The 15,952-nt window shown below is 36.6% G+C and overlaps 1 long non-coding RNA gene across 1 annotated transcript; it reads right to left on the reverse strand.

The window, feature by feature from the left end:
• Positions 1–1,895: 1,895 nt before the first annotated feature.
• LOC128084148 (uncharacterized) lies at positions 1,896–12,542 on the reverse strand. Its single transcript, XR_008208358.1, has 5 exons — positions 12,484–12,542; positions 11,782–12,198; positions 9,204–9,535; positions 3,496–3,704; positions 1,896–2,370 (listed from the first exon to the last, which is right to left on the reverse strand). It is a non-coding gene; the product is annotated as an uncharacterized LOC128084148 (long non-coding RNA).
• Between the last annotated feature and the right edge of the window lie 3,410 nt (positions 12,543–15,952).

A 15,952-nucleotide genomic window follows, 5' to 3' on the forward strand; every position in this document is an offset into this window, starting at 1 on the left:
CAGATAAATCACATCATATTAAAATATTTGCATAATTTAGGGCAATTCTCTCCTCCAATTTGCTTCCAGATAATTCTTCGTAGCTTTCTAAAAATACTTTTCAAGTGTATACACAATTATGATTTTACTAGTAGAATGTGCATCACGTGATCAGAAAGACTATGCTAAAATTAGTCATTTCAGAACTTAGCAGCTAATACTTGCATTTTATCCTCTCTTCTAGACTACCAAAGACTGGCTGACTTTAGGAAGATCTCATTAACACTTTGCAAACTCATTTTCACTTTGCTTCTGTGAACTACATGTATTTTATATACATCTACAATATGAGCTACTGTTTCATACAAATGAGCAACTTAAGCCTGTGATTTAATACTGCTGCCAGTTTTGCCTTTCTCAAACCTGCTTCACCCTCTAACTTCTATGCACAAAATCAACGTTACTCTTGGGAAATTTCTTTTTGGATCAGAACATTCTTGCAATTTGCCACTGCGTTACTGGAGTCTTAATCTGGGTCTGATCAAGATTTTAAAACTAGTTTTTCTTCTTTTCTAATTCACGTATAACATTTCTCACATCTACCTGGTATTTTGAAAGAGTATATGGATATTTTTGCTTCTGTTGAGTTACTGAGGGTGAACACAGAAATATGCACTGGAAGTCTATGCTAGTCTACTTAGAGTGCAGTCAGTACAATATCAAATCCATAAATCTTTCTGTATGAGTGAAATTCCCTGTAATCAGATTGTGTCCAGTTTAACAAACAAAAAAACAAACTTTTCTCCACTGAAATGAAGAGTATTATTTTTAAAGAAACAGAGGATGATAGAATTGTATTCCACTAAAATCTTTTATCTTCCTCATTTTTCCTCTTTGCTTTCTGTCTTTTTATTTACTTATTGAAATTCCTAGTCTGAGTATTGTATGGACAACTTAATCATTCTTCATAGAATACCTGGTCTCTAATTCTATGTGGCTGAAAATCCAAGGGATTACCAGATGCAAGATTAGTGAAAATAAATGATCTCCAGAGAACTGAATTATAGTCTTGTGAAAAGTTGTAAAGACCAGAAAATTTTAAGCTAGAACTTCTTCAAACAATAATAAGAACAATTAAAAAAAAAAATTGCTTTTTCAAACAATAATGGTGAATAGCAGTCCTTCTAAAACCATTTGGGATTGCTAATGTGAATTCTTATTTTCTGCTGCCAGAAAGCATAAGTTATTGCTGGAACTAAGTTTAAAAGAACTTTTGAGAGAAAACAGTGATTTTTATAAAATTTCAAATGTAGAACGTCCTTGACATCATGTACTCCAATGACACACAAGGTGTTTATGCCATTCAAAACACTGTCCTAATCCAGTCTGGCCATCCACAGACATTGGCTTCTCTCCAAAAACCTCTGCCTTGCCTCCAACTGCTGAACTATTTTATTACTTTAGCACAGTGTTCCTAGAAGACAAGATACGAAAAGAGGGCAGTACCTACCTATCATATACCTATCAATACCGCACGGTGGATGGATTTAGCCCCATGCAGCTAAACTGGCTATTGAAATTATGGTCAGTTACTCTGAATTGCTTATCTTACAACACTTTTTCAATGTTACCTGCTTTTTCAAACGACTGTCATTTCTTAGTACCTGTTGAGCCTTTTCCTTGCTATCCTCTTTCTTCCACAAGCCCTTGGTGAACGTGGGGCTCTCTTATGATGGCGCCACTCAGCTGAGCATAATGCTATTGCAAGTGCAGTACAACTCTGGATTTATATATACATTCATATATTAACAAGTATGAAAATTCTTTTTTTTCTTCCTGAACAGGAGGATTCAAGTCCCTTCTTCTGTGCATGTATTATTAAAAACAAAGCAAAACAAAACAGAAAACAAAAACAAAAAAAAAAAACACAAAAAAAAACACCAACAAATCCAGAACAACCCAAAACTCACAACTTTTACTCTGAAGGTACTTAAACTCTAAAGAGAAGTGTGGTGCATGCGAACATGAACTAAGTTTTGCGTTAGAGATTTCACTGGATTTTTACATTTTACAGAGAATATTTTTTGCAGCTTATGACCAGACAACAGAAATTTTTGCACCTGATTCTTCCTGTATCACATATGTATGTCTGGAAATGTTTCACTGTACAGTAGGGTCTCATTACACTTTAAGAGCTGCAATCATACGTTTGAGTCTGTCATATGCTGAGCTACCCTGGAATCCAATGATTTCAGGCATTCTGTTTCACAAGGAGATTCACACACTCCCTGTGAATGGAAAAATGTTATTATCTGGCTCCAGCTCACTTTATTCCTCTCCAGCACATGTCTCAGCTGGTGATATAATCACGGACTGTTGAGGTGGCAAGGTCTACAAAAGAAAAGGAAGAAAGAATCAATTTTCTCTTAAAGTATGAGCATGAGAAAGTGCATCAGTCAACTGCTACCTTATCTTAGATCTTGGGAAGTACACCTAATATAGACTAATTAACAAAGCAACAGGAGAGCTAAAGAACAGCTCAAAACTGATTATACCAGAAGCACAGTTTTAGTATCTGGAAATACATCCCAAATCAATACCAGACTTCTACTTTGTGTGGCAATTAAAATGTACTTTAAAACAAAACTGATTTCCAGCTGGTGTTAATAACAAGTAACAAAACCATGGACTTTCGTAATCATTTTATCCCAGCTGATACCCTATGTCTTTTCTATTCCAGCAGCAGTTATTAGAGCACTGTTAATCTGTGGGTAATGGCAGGAAAAAAAATAGTTATAATACATTTTGGAGGACTATAACATGAAAGAAAATTCATAAACTAGCCCATAAGCTCCTAGCAATTTGCTGTTACACTAAACATGATTAGTTTGGTTATAATTTTTATTTATCCAGCTACTGTAACAATATATATTTTTTATAGGACAAAAGGTAAGGGGAAATTGGTGTTGTTTTTTTTTTTTTCCCCCCTCAGTAAGAACAGTCGCCTAAACATGAAACATAATTACATTTTAAAAGAGGCTCTTTTGTTTAGAAAAATATTTCACTAGTTTAATCAAAATGCAAATTATACCACAGTAGACAAAAGAGGACAGTGGTTAATAGCTAAGTATTACAGGATTGCACAGAGTTTGCTGCTAGCTATTTTGGAAGATCTCACTCTTAGAGTTCAATCTCATAAATCTATAACTGCATTGTTATGTGATTTTTGCAGAGTATCTCATGACTGGGAGCAATTTTTCCCAGTGCTGGCATACTGGACACCATAATTTTCCTGTATGCCCTGTGCATTGACCAAATATGAATGCTCTCAGAACTTCTTTCTCATGATGGTCATAGCATAAAAATGCGATAGAAATATTTAAGCATCAGTGATATTCTCACCAAGAAGCTCCTGGCTTCCACCTGCAGGGGTGACATCGGTGTATGCTGGCCATAAACATAAATCATAATTTGTAACCCGTGCATTGCTTGGTAACACTGGCACTAGTTCTTCACCTTGTAACTTTATCTTGTCTTCCCTCTATTTTCGATATTTACTGCACAAGGGCTCATTTTTCTGTTCCAGTTTCTGTTTGATCTGTCCAGTCTGAGCAGACGATGGGTTTAACAACAGCTTAATTCTGTATGCGTCTCATTGTATTTCATTGCTTGTCATGCAGACTCTCATCCATCAGCACATCACAGTAGTAGGATCTGGGCTTCTCCTGCAGAAATCAGTATCAACAAATTTATCTTGTTTCTGTACACTTCTTACCAAAGTAAGAAACTTTTCTTTGTTGGGAAACCTGTCTCTCTATCACTGTTCTAGTATTTTCTTAGGTAATTTTTTTAAGTAAGTGAAATCCAGTTTTCCACAAGCCCTCCAATTTACATTCTGTGTTTACTTCAGCTTTTAGAAAGTCAGTCCTCACAAAGGGGAATCAAGAAAGCAGAGTTTGATGAGTATTGATTCAAACATACAAAGATACAAACAGCTCAGCAGCTATTTCAGCCTGAGAGGAAGTGGTGATATAAACTCTCAGGCAAAAGTTAAACTAGAAAGCCTTCAGTGACATGGTGAGCAGCTGGACAGAGGTTTGCAAAAAATTCAGCCTACACTTAGTGCCTCTGAAGTTATCAAAAGAGAGATCTGAATTGAGAGAGAGAGAAGGAATGTTTCATGCATAGAAATTTCAGCTCAATGAAGACTCTGGATGTTTTAAGACTATTGGCTGTATTATGTATATAAATGATTCCTGTGGTAGTTCCAGCAAGTAAAAATAGCTATTGCTGTACAGGGTTCTCTAAAGCAGGCTAATCAACATTGTTGGTTCTGGTGAGCATATTTACATTTCAGTTATGTAATATTAAAATATAATGAATTTTAGCTTTCTTCAGTAAAATGTTTTGCTCTTGCAAGTTGTCTTGCAGCAAAAATTAGATACTACAAACAAGGCACAAAATAGATCACGTGTTTTGTCACCTGTTTACTGCTGCACTAAATTTAAACTCAGTGCTTTCCCTCATTACAGTGATTCCTTGTGGTGATAATTCATCATCTCTAATGGCACATAAATGTTCTTCATATTCTGCCCAGTTGGGTTGACTGGTATGCAAGATATAAAACTGATCAATTCAAAGATATGAGTAGACACATATTCCAAAACAAAGTCGTTTCAAATAACTGAACTGAAATAAACAAGGAATTCTTACATTTTGTGTTTCAAATTCTTCTCATTTAGCAAACATTACCCAAGTGAACCTAAGGGTTTGAATAATGATTAATTTACACTGATATCAGAAAATTTTATACACTCCATACCTGGTTTCTTCCAGAATGTCACCCAATAGTAAAAATACCAATTATGGGAGATTCACTTTAACTGTTATTTACACCTTTAAAATTTTGCCAAATATGCAATGGTTTATTACAAAAAAAAAAAAAAAAAAAAAAAAAAAAAAAATCTTTGTTCACACAGGTTCTCCTCTGTTTTTCAAATTTCTGTCACAAGTTAATCCTTTATAAAAACTAATTCGGATTTCAGAGAATAAAAATGCCAGAAACGATCTGTTGATTTGGTGCCAGTAAGTAACATTTTGCCTGAAGTGTTAGGGTCTTTTTTCCAGATACACAGAAAGAATGCAGAACAACAGTCCATAGCTGAGGTTCTGAGATCTCTTAAATACAAAGAGTATGAACGTGTCTCATTTTGTGTATATAATTCCAGTATTCATAAAATTATTCATATAATTCAGCTCCTAGACTGACGTTTCCCACAGACCCAAGGAAAAAGATTTGAAGAATGAACTGCACAGTAACAGCTACAGAGAGAGCACCCACCAGGGACACCAATCAAAAACACATTTAAAAATTTTACAATTTGAATGTAGAATATATTTACCTTGGCAAATTAGTAGAATTACAGTTTGTTTTCTTTTAAGGATGGAGAGCTCTTTGCACTCACTCAATAGAGAATGCATTCACTTGTCACAGATGTTTTCTCCTTCCTTTTATTTTATTCTCCTTCATTTACCCTAGGAGAACTTGAGTCCTTATCTTAACTTCTATAGAGTTGTAAGATGAAGAAATTTGCCTCTTTTATAAATATACCATTAGTAATAGATCTGGAATTAGGTAGGTTTCTTCCTCTCCCATATTTAGCTAATTTTAATTGAAAACAATGGAAAACAAAATCAGATACTAAAGAGCAAATGACAAACTGGAGTTCACTGCATATGAACCTGGAAATGATATTGGCATATGGAAAATATTTGCCAAGTTCCCTCAATAAAATATTATCTTTGCTAAGGATCATTCTGATGTATTTGCAGTACTGCTGAAAAGTCTCCTTTGTAACACAAATCCAGGAATAATTAAGTCAGGTATAGCAATTTTTTTTCAACATATGCAATTCTGCAGCTCTAAGTAGGATTTATCTCTGTTCTAGAAAGAAGACATTCATGTATCTGTCCCTTTATCTCCTGTGGCTGGGTGTGTCAGAATAATATTTACCTAGCTCACTCAACTCAACTTTTCATCTCTCTTTCCTGCTATCATTCCATGCCATCTTTGCTGCTCCAAAAAGGGAATTAAGCATACTCCACTTGAGATGAGAAGAAAAAAGAAACGAGTCCCAGATGAGCTTGATGGTTGGATTCTGCTACATTCTGTGAGAGAAAGATTTCACTGGCAGTAGTTCGGCTAGCTCTCACAGAGATGTCAAGCATAATTCATCTGCAAATGCATTTACTGGTCTCACTGCAAAACTGAAACCACAAAGCAGTCCTATGCAGAGATGCCTGACTGGCTGACCAGCCAAGAGAGAGTATAGCTGCCATAGGGTGCTACCTGTTCCAATATATTATTTTGCTGAGCTTCTCAGCACCTCAAGTATTTCATATCAGCTAATAGAACTAACACACATCTTGCTACCTAGACAAGCATATGGATTCAAAAGAAAAGTATCATGGCAGATCAAAGAACAGAGCAAGTTCTTAGAACAAGTCTTAGAACCTTAGACCCTTAGAACAAGTCTTCCACTAAAATGGATTCTCAATTCTTTTTTCCATTTAGTCAAGCATGATAAAACATTGAACAAGAATTATTAAAATTGACACTTTCCTGGTTTTGTTTAGAGCAGATAAAAACTTAAGTTCTGCTTTATCTCAAAATTACGAACACGAAACAGTTCACATAAAACAGCCTATACCACCATTCAAAAAACTGTATATGACATAAGCACTCTTTCTTGCAGAAGCGTAAGGCTATTTTTTGTTTTTAATCAACATTGTTACCTAAAACATGCCACGAGTTATTTCAAATACTCTATACTCACAATTGAAACAAGTCCGATTATTTGTTGGCAGTAATGCTCATTGAGCTTTATCTCCTTATAATCCAGCTTGCAAATGGCTGTCAACAGCTTTAATTTGTGCGTATCTGATTGTTTTATGTAGCATTTGGCAAATCTAATTTAAAACCACAGATTGCTTGTAAGCCCTGCTTCCCTCAAATGTCATTGAGTAACTCTGAACAGTTACTCATGACATCTGAAACCAAATCTTGTCTTTTTTTTTTTTTTTTTTTTTTTTAATACTGCATTCGGGGAACTGACAGAAAATTGGAACAAAAAATATCTGTAATTTGGCCATAAAAGCCAAAGCATTAATACTTCAATGCTCCTACCTTCTCTCATAAAAGTTGCATCTGGGATTCACGTTGATGCTTGATTTTCCTGTGCAGCTTCCTGGCCAAAACATATCTCAGTGTCTTGTGTATCCTGCTTAAATAGTGCCTTTATTGCTGTTGTGGCATACAAACCTTTTTACCTTCTGGGCCAAGTGAATGCTTAAGGCAACTGGTGCCTGACTTCTGCATCTCAGTATTACAGTACCAGTGAGAAAAACCTTTTGGGTAACCTCCTTTCAGCATAAGAAATGCTTTCAGTAACTATAGCAGGAGGAAAGATAGCCTTCCTAAATCAAAACCATTTGCAGTGTTGCCTCGCCTATGCAATCTTTCAGCTATCCTGCACAGCTTTTTCAGAACAGAAGTGTGCTAGGAATTTCCAGGGACATGACAGAAACATTGCCAGGTCACTTAGAAATAAACACTATATTCTCATCCCAGTTTATCTGAGCAGACTCCTGATCACTCAAATATTTAATAATAATATCACTATCTACATAGGTAGCCTTTTTTCTTTCAAGCATTTGGAGCTGTAACCCACTGAAGGCAATTTTCTATTGATAGCCAGTTCTGAATAACTGTTGCTCCTAAGTCTTAACAACTCACTGTTGCTTTCTCACTTTGATTCATTAAAATACAAACTCAGCCCCCAAAATAGAAACCTGAGCATTTCAAATAAAATGTGTGAAGAGCCTTAAAATCCAAATGTATTAAAAATCCTATTCATAAATCAACTGACAAGTTATCAGTTTCTTTATAACATCTAATTTAGTAAAGTTCCAAGAGTACAAAATAACACTTCTCCAGAACAGTTTATTCCACAACTGAATCTATGTGACACTGTATTTCTGAAGACCACAGAACAAAACATGCACTCTTGTTTGTTCACTGCTGCTTCTTCAAGGTTTGCAGGAAAATGGAAACTGATAATAGCACAGCCCATTCTTGAAAGCTGCTAGAGTGTTTCATACACTACTTGAGCAGTGCACAAACATAGTGGCTGTATCTGTGGCTTACTCACAGCCTCTTCAACCTACCATTTGTGTTGCAAACAAACACTGCTCCTTCCCATAGGCATATCTGCAACCTGCTCAAATGTACACAAAGAACAAATGGTGGTCCACTCTAATGAAGCCTGTAGCTTGTATTCTTGCCTTTGCTTACTTTCCTAACAACAACTTCATCTTGAACAGTCCAATACCATAAGTAAATATCAATTACGAAGAGTGAAATTCCATTTTCCTTAAGAACTTATCACTTAATTTTTCACTTTTTTATTTTTATTCTTATATTGCACTAGCAGAACCAAGCATATAAAAAAAACAAAGGGAAAAGGGAAGTAGTTACTCCCCGGATAGTTAGAGTCTTAGGACTCATTTAAGTGTGTCAAATTCCATTTTTTTGTGTGTCTGTATGTCCTTAAACAGAGACAACTTTTCAGAGCAAAAGACAGGACAAAAATTTTCTTTCTTGTACTTTACAGATGAGCAAGATCTACATTTTACAATCTGTGTGGCTAACTTCAGTAACAAATTGTTACGAATGATCTCAAATACCAGAATCTAAATCAATATGATACTTGGTTTCGTACTTCAACAAGAAAGAAAAAAAAAAAAAACAACCAAAAACTCCTTCACAACAGAAACTGCTCTTATAACTCTTCCTTTTTCCAAAATATTTTCCTATAAATAATTTAATATAGTATCTGCTTGTCAATTTCAATGCATAGACCTCTCTTCCCACCTGGCATTAAGTCTCCTTTCCAAGTAGCTGATGCATAATTACTTTCCAGGTCTGGTACAACCTCAGAACTGTTTCTTCCTTAATTTGTCCCCTGGAGATGCTGCTCAATGCTCCAAGCTGAACCGCAGCTCTTTTGGAACAGGCATTACCAACTCTGACAAGGTCAGGATGTGGGAAAGAAGGAAAGGTCTCATGTAGCGGCAAAGTGCCTTAGCAGATGGATTTTGATCCTGACCAAACACATAACAATCCCCATGCTTCACCTTACCGGCACAGAGTACAAACCACTGACCTGTTTCCTAAAGCAGCGTTGGTGATGAACTGCAGTTCCCAAAAAGCTTATGGTGCACCATCAGCATTTCCATGGTGAAGTTGTAGCATGGTAAGAGCATCCAGAAGTGCAATGGAAGGTCAAATGCTGTTCACTGTGACACTGACATGATGATTAATGCCTGCATTGACTACAGATGATTCACATTTAATTTATACCTATGCAAGTAGACATGGCCAGCAGGATTTGATGTTGCTGAAGCATAACCCTTCTGGCAGGTTTGTACTCATGTCATCTGGAGCATGCAGCATTTGAGACCTGACTGTTGTAATCATAAGAATGTCTCCAGATCCCTGGAGAAAAAAAAATAAAAAAAGATGCCTATAATTCACTGACACTTCAATATTTTCTTAGCCACCACAGAGTGGCTAAAGCTACATATCAGCACTAAGAGATAAAAAATAATCTGCTTTTCTGAAAACATTGCCTACCATAAACATGATCTACAAGAGTTGGTTGTAATGTCACTCTGTTTTTACCTAAGTCCATGAACCCAAACTTCAGCAGCTTGTCATTTAAATCACATTGTCTCAAGGTCTCAGAAACATGTGCTTCTGACTCGCTTGATCTCTCTGGTCAAGAAGAGTTGGGCTCTCAGCCTTGTGCTCTCAGCCTTGTGCTGTCCTCAGTGCTAACTTCACACGCATCTTCTGCCTTCAAGCTGCTGCAACCCACAACAGTATAAAGCCAGAAAGGTAGTAAAAACTTATTTGTGCCATTGTCTTTCAAGTATTCTTTTTCTTCTGAGGAGCTGTGGTTTGCTTTTGCACTACTTCTTCCTGGCCTCCATCGGTTAGATCCAATCTTTTTTTTTTTTAACCCCCAAGATGGAGTTCATAATATTGTTACATCTGATAATTCCTTCTGCAGGTTCTACATGTTGGTTAACTTTGATGTAGAATAGACTTATTCTACCTCAGTCCTTTCAAAAAGGAAGAGGAAAGAAATTGAAGTGTATTTTCTAGAAGCTTGCTCTGCTCCAAGATCAAGTCAGACCTCATTCCTCACATTCTCTCAGTTTTATTGTAATAGCAAATAAAGTGGGCTGCAAATATCTTTACAATTGTTTTATATTACTTGGATAGATACTTTTCTGACTGTGCCAACAAATAGATGCTTAGCCCTTGACCAGTGAAAGAAATAAAATGCATTTCTAGTCATAATTGTCTGCAGGTGAAAGAGCAAGAAAAAAATATCTTGATAGCCAAACTGAGCTCCATTAAAAAAATAATAAAAAAAAATAAAATCAAGAGCTTAACTCTTCTCACCCTGAAGAAAAAAATAATAATTTCCCCCTTGTAGCCTGTAACATTTAAGGCAGTAGCTCAGCCTTTGAAAACAGCATAGTTTGCCATTGCCACAATACAAGGAATATTGCCCTTCAGCCTAAAAACATCAGCCAAGTTCTGGAGATGTGTGAAAAGAAGAAAGCACCCTGCAGTTTCTATTCTTCCCAAGTGCCTCCTACAGCACTGATCTGCTGAGGTCCTGCCTGAGACATCTGCACATGGGATCATTTCTATCTCACAGCAATCGTTGTGGTATGCTGGAATAAGAACTCATCACACGCTTAAGTCCAAGAGTTTTGGTCTTAGATTTCCATATTTTCCAATACTCATGTCTCAGCACTGCAGGGAAGAGGAAAAAAAGGTCAAAAAAATCACAGTCTCTTAAGTGCTAAATGTCAATATACAGTTAAAGTATCGCCCCAGGCACTCTTAGTTTGCAGAGTTGGAAATATCCTTCATTGTCATCACAGGGGGGCACACTACAGTGCAATTTTCAATAATATTCATCATTCATCACTCCCTCAGCCTGAATTGTATCCCTATCTGTATCTATTTTATCTGTGAAAAACAGTTAAAGCATTCCTCTAATTGTAACAGATGTAGGCCCACAGTTATAACACTTAAAAATATCAAACACCACTGTCAATATAACTGCAGCAAAATACACTGTGTATCTTAAAATGAAAATAGGTGGTTGTGTAGATGCTTTTTTTTTATTTGAATAATCATTATGTTTACATGTTAGTCATCATCAGTAAAATACATCAATGGAGAGAGCTTAAGTTTGTTTATTGCTTTGTTTCTAAAAAGAGAGAGTGATCATCTTCATCTGTACTACATAGAAACACTAGTTGTGGCAAGGAAAAGAATTATAGCAATAGAAAGTAAAACTTGAAAAAAAATTACAGTGACAAGATAAAAATCTAGAATAGAGATATTTCTATTTAGTGACATATGGATCTTTTGTCGGGTGATATAACATTGGGGTGCATTATATGCTGTTTGAATAATAAAAAAAAACCCACAAACGTATTTTTCAATCTTGTTTCTTGACCTGTTGTCCTCAGAAAAGAAAAAAAACAATACAAATATTATATTCAAAGTATGATTTGTTATCTGGAGGGAAGGATGTAAAAAATTCCATTCTTTATCTTGTTTGTGCCAGTCAAAGAGCAGTACTGGATAATGCATTATTCCGTGTGAACCATCAGTGAAAGAGAGCTGGGGCTTGCTCCAAGGCAGGGCTGCACCTCTAACTGTTACCATCTGGAGACTTGACATCCCAAAGCTCTTCTGTGCTCAGTCCTCTCCCATGGTCCCTTGTAATAGACAGAGAGCTCACACTACTCCCACTGCCTTGAGTAAAGTGCAAATTTTCTGTGTCATTTAGTCATTCCTTCCTCCCCAGGGTCTGCATTTACAGTGTTTTTAAAAAAGAGCTCCTGCTGTATACAGTGAAGTTTTATGACTAAAATTGGGTTACTCTGCTCCCAGAAAAGGAAAAAAATGTCTCTTGACGGCTGAGATACAGAGCAGAAAACCAGGTTCTAGTAAGGAGGGAAGAGACAAGGTAGAGCCTCTTCCTGCTTATGGAAATAATTCAGGATCTCTTTTCAACTTTATGCATAGCATGGAAGTTATCACATTCCTGCTGTACCACTAGTAACCTGAAAAAGAATAAACATAAAAATACTCAGGTCATATTTTAAGAATACCCAAATCAAGGCTATCTAATAGAGGTAGTATGTTTGTTTGTTGTTCGTTTTCATTAACTCAAGACAAGAAATAAGGAAAGTTAAAAAGACAGACCATAGCTCAGTAAAGGTAGAGGTCTCATTGTCACATCTAAATACATGTAACCTGGCATACAACTATGTTACAGTTGATGCTACAGCTGGAAAGATTAGTGTGATGAAAATGGTAAAAGAAACAAACAGGGAAGGAATGCTCACCTGCATTCAAAGACCTAGGTTAGCAAGAAAGACTCCACAGAAAAGAGATCTCCAGAAAGAGAGCCTTCCCCAGTGGCAGTCAGCCCTTTAATAGGGGGGTCTAAGAGAGATGCAGCCAGGCTCCACCCTTTCTGATCACATAGGTGCCTTCACCTGTGCTCCCAGGGCTGAGCCAGTCCTTTCCTTAGGTGATCAATCAGTGGATCAGGCCTCAACAGTTCCCATACAAACTGGGAGAGAAATAATTGGTGCCATTTGACTTTTGTACTGAAAACCTTAATTGTGATTACCAGATGTGACAAGCGCAGTGTCACCAGAGTGGGTGTAAAATATATGCAAATATGTGTTAGTCACCATTCCTTTAAAGCTCTTTGTTCTCCTAAAATGCAAGATTCTATCACAAAATATTAACATATTCAATGCAAAGCAAAAAGGCCATAAAAATATTTTTCAGGATTTTTCATTTTTTTAATTCAGAAGTTAATATAGTTTAATTATGCTGTGATTTTGAAAACGAGAATGAGTACTCTTGAAATATGAAATCTTTGTATCAATCCAGTAGAGTATGCAAGCAAAGTAAATTCTGAGTGTTGCAGTGTGATTAGCTTGTGGTGTTGCAATGAACAAACAGGACAGTCATTCAGATAAATGTCCATTGCCCAACCCTGTCTGCAGTCAGTGTTAAACAGAATGAGACGACATTGGAAAATCACCAGAGATTGCAGAATCCATACTCTCCCATTTTTTATGAAGTTTCACAACGTGCAATGGCTGCATGGTGGATATGTGCTCATCCTTCACGTTGCTCCAGTCACACCAGTGAAATTATGACAGCAACGAATTTAGGCTAATACATCTAATGCAAGAGGAAGTCCAAAGGGCTGGAAAAGGTGCACAATGTCCATTATTATGTACAGTATCAGTTTAGACATTAAATTATGTTGGTTAAAGTAATATCATAGACATAATAAAAAGCTTGAGTCCAGGAGTCTTGTAAGGACTTCTCTCAAATCCTAATCATTGCTCTCAGCAACTGTGTAAAATATATCAACTTTATCCCACAAGGGGAATCATTACCCTTTGACTCTGAATTTGCAGAACAGAACTTAAGAGCTTCAGTCTTTTTCCCACATGAGAGAGGACTAAATATTTCCATGAGAATTGCCTAGTCTGAGTTATATTTTTTGACACTGCATTATAAAACTTTAAAAACACTGGGAACATTGAATGTTCCACTGTGCTGAAGGCATCCCTACTGGATTTACTGAGGCATCCCAGATCTTCTCATAGCCTTCCAATCACACAACACAAAGTAGTCTTCCTGTACATGTCTAAAAATATTATTCACAGCTGTTTTTGGATACACACTGCAATGTAACTGCAATGGCTGGGCCTGAATATAGGTGCCAGAGGAAGCAATGTAAGTGGGAGGCTTGTACAGTTATGTGGCAAATTTCATCAGGAGAAGCAGGCAATATTCATAATAGACGTCACCCTGCCTCATTCTACTACATCAGTGCTTAGCCATAGAGATCTTGATCGTGAGAGGAAATTCTCCTCTTTTGTGCTAGAAAAATGTACATAAGATACACAAAAAAGTATTCTAGTTAAAGTCCTTAGAACCCCAGGAAAAAAAAGTGTGTCCACTTCTGACACTCCTCCTTGAGGCTGGGCTCTGTGCTGTGCAGAACAATCTGCAACTTTTGCATGAATGCAAACTAGTGAAAATGCTTAAGCTCAGCTTATGAGATTTGCATTATCTTAACTAGCAGCTTTCACAAACCATTACTAACAAGCAAGCCAAAAATATTGAGCATTTGTCCAACTGACTTTCAATAGCTATGACTTTGTAAGCTCTGTTCCTTTTACAAATATACGAATTTCTTCTGCCATTAGATTTCAGTTCCAGATATGCTTTCCAGACATTGTCTCATAACCCTATTTGATAGGTATAGGAACATTAATTTTATCTGTGATCCTCTTCCTTCTGACAGAAGCAAAATGTGGAGAGCTCAAGCTTCCCAGATTTCAGCCTCAACACCGAGGTTCCTTACCAGATCTGCGTCTGACATGATGAAAGACATGGCATCCAAAGCATCCAGCTCAGATGGTGGAGGAGCTGCAAGATACAATACTATGATACTAAATGAAAGATTGTATGTTTGTTGTAGTTGTTGTTTTCATTATTATTTTTATTTTATTTTATTTTATTAATTTTAAGGCTAAATTGTAGACTCGGCAGAATTCTAACCACTTTACATTGATTTTATGCTCTTGTAACTTCTGTCATTCAGAGGTCAAATATCTGTAAAATACAAAACACCTAAAAGAAATGATTCTTAAAAAGAGTAACATGACATGAGTATGATCCATTCTCTTTAATCAGCAGACAGAGTAAATGGGATATAATGTTACTGTTTGCATACTCTGTGGCTTGAGATTGGAGAGAAAGCTGATGTAGAACATTTTGCTGAAAAAAAAACAACCCACAATAAAAGCCCCAAGACTTTTTACACACAAAGTGTTGTTCCTTTATGAGGATGTTTAAAGCCATTTACCATAAAATAATAGCCTTTCAAATCCTCTCACTATCCTGAAATCATTCTGCTGTTCTGTGGTAATTATAACTTTTTCAAATGTTGTAAAATACAAGGCCGTTTATGGAAAAATGCTCTGCTAATCAAGATGTCTCAGAGAATTTGGTACAAGTTTTTTTCTTCTAATATCTGTCATACAGGGGAGGTAATGGAGCTTTGCAAAAACATAACTCAAGCTTCTGCAACTCTAATTTGCTAGAGCTTAAATTCAAACTTGTAAGAACAGAAAACTCAGTAAGAAAAAAGATGCTGTAGTTTCCAAGAAAGCAAGCAGTAAATATGAATTTTGATTTCAGGGAGAGGGACGTGTCTGTATGTGTTTCTGGGTTCAGGTCTTCCAGGACAAGTTGAAGAATGGGAAGAAACCCTCCACTCCACAGCTCAGAGGAGAGTCCTCACCCAGCTCTTGGTACATAAATGAGGAGAAAACAGAGCTACCAGAATCACCCATTTTAGATCTCACCCTTCATTTCTGTTGCTTTCCTTGCAAGTTAGTGCTTGCAAAGGAGGTTTGCTAGTGTCTAGGTTGTCACTCAGTTTTATTTTAGTTTATCTATTTTCTTTTTCCAGAGTTTCATAGTCTGTGAGCCATCTAATTGACAGTATAAATACACGCATACTAAATACTTAAACTCAAATTGATGACTTGGGCATTGATGTCAATGCACTAATGGCCTTCTCAGTCTATGCCATCTCCTTGGGGTCCTCGGGTTCCTGCCTATGGACCAGGACCAGAAGCCTTGTTTCAGCTCAACCCAGGGCTTTATCCATTGTAAATGCTCTAGTGATGAGGAACATGATAAGTTACTTTGACATTTTGTAGAATTGCTTGGAACTTTCATGAGCCTTTTTATTTTATAAAATGTTACTCT

Source organism: Tympanuchus pallidicinctus, unplaced genomic scaffold (genome assembly GCF_026119805.1).
Source record: "Tympanuchus pallidicinctus isolate F22 unplaced genomic scaffold, pur_lepc_1.0 scaffold1, whole genome shotgun sequence".
In the NCBI taxonomy this organism is placed as follows: domain Eukaryota; kingdom Metazoa; phylum Chordata; class Aves; order Galliformes; family Phasianidae; genus Tympanuchus; species Tympanuchus pallidicinctus.